The sequence below is a fragment of the Schistocerca piceifrons genome, chromosome X (genome assembly GCF_021461385.2).
Source record: "Schistocerca piceifrons isolate TAMUIC-IGC-003096 chromosome X, iqSchPice1.1, whole genome shotgun sequence".
In the NCBI taxonomy this organism is placed as follows: domain Eukaryota; kingdom Metazoa; phylum Arthropoda; class Insecta; order Orthoptera; family Acrididae; genus Schistocerca; species Schistocerca piceifrons.
The window spans coordinates 339,532,020-339,536,815 of NC_060149.1; the positions used below are offsets into that span (position 1 = coordinate 339,532,020).

Genomic DNA, 4,796 nt, shown 5'->3' on the forward strand with positions numbered 1-4,796 from the left:
AGATGTGACAACTGTAATCATTTTTGGTATAGATGACTGTGTAGTTAACGATATTTTTCCCATAAAAGCCTTGAATAGCATCCGTATAATCTTGAGATAATTCTAACTTTGAGTCATTATTGTAAGGGTACATTATTGCTCGAAAATGTCAGTTTGCTCTAGAACTAATGCATGATCAATTTCATAAACGAGAACTTCTAATAGATTTGCTTTACCTTTTGGTGTACTTCCATCAACCTCCAACTACCACAACTCTTCATCATCTATTTGTTTTTCCACTGGATTGTTATTGACTGTATATTTCATAACTATGTACTCAACTCTTACTTATAATTCTATATCAATATTATTGTAATCTTGATATACTTCGGTCATAAATGATATGTTGCCTTTGTTACTTGTAATACCTTTTTAGTTTCGCCTCTATAATACCATTTTATATTTTTCAAATTCCATTTATTCATAGTAGCTCCACAGTCAGCATTTTCATCTTTTACACCAAATCTTTGTTTATGCATAAAATTAAAGTTTCTTCATTCAATTCGCCATTTAGCTCAAGATTGAGTGTTAACTGAAATAACACTAATGATTCTCTTAATGTATCATAATTTGTTCAAATTTTTGTTGTTTACTCCTGTGATCCACAACTACAATTTTCATAAACAACAATAGTAAACATGCCCTTCGTTTATATACTTAAAATGCTATGAGGTGGGATTAAATTAGTTGAAGATTAATGAGACAGTACTACCTAAATATGTACAAAAGTTAACAAAACCATTAAGTGAACCAAGTATTTATTATTTTAATTATGAAAAATTCTAATAAAAATCATCCAGTCATCATCCTCATCAACAACAAGCATACCTATAATAATACGCAAGTGTTCATGATTATTGATGAAATCGATAAACTATGTTTTAAGGCTAAAGATATGGCGAAGCTTCGAGAATTTACTTAAAACTCTAGTACATAGAGCGCGCACTATCTCTGACACAGAGAGACTACCCCAGGAATTGGAACATCTGAGAACTGTATTTCGAAAAAATGGGTACTCAGAGTGGCAGATTCAACGTGCTCTCCACCCAACCACTACAGCACAACCTTTGGAGATGGATGAAATCACGAGGGAGGAGGTAGGAACTGCGTTTATTCCATATACAGGCGCACTCTCGGGGAAAATCGCCCGCATTTTGAAGAAATACCGTGTCGGAACTGTGTTTTGCCTCTGAATAAAACTCGTGCACTGGTGGGGAGTGCCAAAGATGACCTCGGTTTGAGGAAGGCCAGCGTGTACCAGATTCCGTGTCAATGTGGCAAGTCGTATATTGGTCAGACGATGCGTACCGTCGAGGATCGATGCCGTGAACACCAGAGGCACACTCGACTGATGTATCCGAGCAAGTCGGCGGTCGCTGAACTTTGTTTGTCAGAAAATCACGCTATGGAGTATGAACGCACGAGGATTCTGGTACAGACGTCGAGATACTGGGACAGCGATGTTAGAGAGGCCATCGAAATTCGCACCAATGACGACCTCATAAACCGTGACTGTGGCTATAATCTTAGCAAGGCTTGGGAACCAGCGATTGGTTTAATCAAGAGTAAATCGAGCAAACGTATAGTTGTGACGACCATGGCGGACAGAGCCATCACACCACGTCATCTGAGACGCCGTCGCAATCTGTTCCACCGCGCGACCATGGCGGGGCGCGGACGGTGGAGGGAGTGCGCCGCGGGTGGAGGGTATTTAAATCGGCCATCGCCGCGACCGAACCCAGTTCCCCCTGAGCAGCCATAACGTACGGATATCCGTATCAGCACGTTCACAGGAGCTCAGTCCGTCAGTTCACCTGATGATGGCGACATGTATGATCGCCGAAATATTGTGCCCGTTGGACACTGTAGACCGGGAGTACACCTGTGGATATTTTGATTATCAAAAACGCCAGTAGAAACTCAAGAATCACACTACTATTATTGTTATTGTTAATATCAATACGCTAATGTTTTCTCAGTTTAGAATAGCCTCTTCTTCCAAATTGTTTTGCTCTAGCTTTTAATTTGCTTACTTTTACGCTCTCTATTTATAATATTTTTTGTAAGAAAAATGTAAAACTTTCTGTTTCTAGGCGATATACTCATATAAATGTAAACTCCTTTCACAGGCCCTGGCGGACCCTGCAGTACCAACCGGCCGCCGTGTCATCCTAAGCCCACAGGTGTCACCGGACGTGGATATGGAGGGGCATGTTTTCAGCACACCACTCTCCTGCCTGTACATCAGTTTCTGAGACTCGAACCGCTACTTCTCAATCAAGTAGCTCCTCAGTTTGCCTCACAAGTGCCGAGTGCAACCCACTTGCCAACAGTGCTCAGCAGACTGGATGGTCACCCATTCAAATGCTAGCCCAGCCCTACAGCGCTTAACTTCGGTGATCTGATGGGAACCGGTGTTACCACTGTGGTATGACCGTTGGCGCGATATACTCATACTGGTTGTAATTATGAAGATCTTCAAGACATGAACCATTTGACAAACTGTAAAAAAAATTAATTATCAATGACTCTATGATATTTCCTTTCATTGCTCTTATATTTTCAAGGTTTATGCTAGTACATACTGCAAAACTAAAAAACAATGTGCTAGATTCTTTAAATGGTTATATTTCAGCTTCTCTGTATAATATTCCGGCTGGGAAATCTTTCATGCCTGCAAAATTAACACAATGAACTTTATGTGGATTTCCAGGGTCTCAAGAATTTGACAACCTGAAAAAATTGACTTTAGTCACCACAAAAGACAATAATGTTTAATTTCACTTAAGGAACGCCTGCCACATTCAAATTGGCGCAAGGCAGATATTATGCAGAATTTAAAGAGAAAGAATGTTTCATTTTCAGTCAATAAAGTGAAGGCTGAACTGCTGTCTAAGGAAGCAATCGTAGGGGCCAAAAAGACTTATGGATTAGATCAACTGGCAAACGAAATGGGACACCAAGTGGTATGTCTACCACCGTATCACTGTCCATATAATCCCATTGAATTGACATGGGCCTAAATAAAGAGAGAAGTAGCGAAAAGAAATACTACTTTCAAACTTGCTGATGTCGAAATGCTAAACACGAAGCTCTTGACAATGTTACTCAGACGGACTAAGAGAGGTGTGTAAAACATGCAGAAGCATTGCAAGAAACTGATTTGAAACTGGGTTTAAGAGACACTATAGTGGAATCTGTGATGATACGCCTGGCTGAAATAAGCAACAGTGAATCTGAAGACACGGAGTCAGAAGATCCTTCAGTTTAGGTAAGTGTCGTCTATGTAAAAAGCTGACTTGATTTAAATGTTTGTCTACTTATTTCAGTTATACAGGACATACTTCGAATGTTTTTCCCTTTCAGCAGACATCTGATATTGGCTTCAAAATAACGACAATTACTTTTACGTAGCGTATATTAGCGATTAAAATATTTTCGAGAACTAAGGAATATTCTCAGTCATATAAAAGTGAGCCGTCCGAACAAAATTCTTGGCGACGACCTACAACGACTCACGCTGCTGTTGCGCACGGAATATCGCAGAAGTAATTTGCCTCTGTACGTGATACGATACAATAATGATGTCTGAAATGTTACCAAAAATAATTTTGTAGTTTTCTTAACAACTTTCTCATGGTAAATTTCTTCGCAGTCCTACAGAATGAAAATTCATCAGTGACTATATTTTTCGCTATACAGTCGGCACAGTTTCACACCTCTTATAATATTTTATTTTTTATCTTTGAATACTTTTATGTTTCCAAAATACAAGACACAGGTATATGCATCTGTAAACTTCGAGGATGTCCATTTTTTTCAGTCCAATTCAATTACATTAGTGATTCCGTTGTCACCACAGGCTGAACTAAAAAATTACATTCCTAAAAAATTTCTTCGAGCATTAGTTTTCATTTTTTTTTCCTAATACTAGTGAGAATTTTCTTTTGGAAGTACTCTATCATATTCTGGACTAAAAATAGAGTTGCCCAATACATTTTTCTTTGAATTTTTATGAACATTTGGAATTATCACTATAAAAAAATTGGCAACCTGTCAGATGGCGAGGTGACTTGAAGCCCTATTTTCGTGCCAACCACTACATTTCAGTATAACAACAGGATTATTTAGAAGAATAAAGAAGTTCTTGTGATAACTGATAAAGAGAATAATCCATGGGTTAAAGCTAAGGATGTTATAGAGATACTGGAATTTACTAATCCTAGAAAAGCAATCAGAGACCATGTAAGAGAAAAACATAAAAAAATTTATGAAAATATAGAGAGGAACGAGTCTTTCCCCCTTCAAATATGCAATCAGATACTGTTTTTATAAATGAATTAATTTTAAAATCGAGAGTGAGATTAGCTGAACAATTCCAAGACTGGCTTTATGAACAAGATATTCCGTCAGTTAGATAATGTGGTCAATATAAACTACATCCAAAAACTGAAAATTTATAAGGACAAACTGAAGATTAACAAACTGATAAAGAAATAGCTATGTGTCTGCTGAAGAAAAGAAGAGAAGAATTTCAGAACTTAAGAAGATGAGAAGAACTGCTTTTAGAAAAAATTATTGAAATGCAGCTGAAAATACTAATCTGAGAAACATGTTTGTTATTCTACTATTATTTAATAAGGACTTTCAGTATCATTAATAAGTGATTAGATGTCAAACAGGAAAGCTGCGAACTTCATTATAGGTATTTGAAGACAGACATTCAAATAATGAAGAAATTATAGTAACAAAACGTA

The 4,796-nt window shown here is 37.5% G+C and overlaps 1 pseudogene; it reads right to left on the reverse strand.

The window, feature by feature from the left end:
* Nucleotides 1-2,363: 2,363 nt before the first annotated feature.
* Nucleotides 2,364-2,481, reverse strand: LOC124723511 (annotated as a pseudogene).
* Between the last annotated feature and the right edge of the window lie 2,315 nt (nucleotides 2,482-4,796).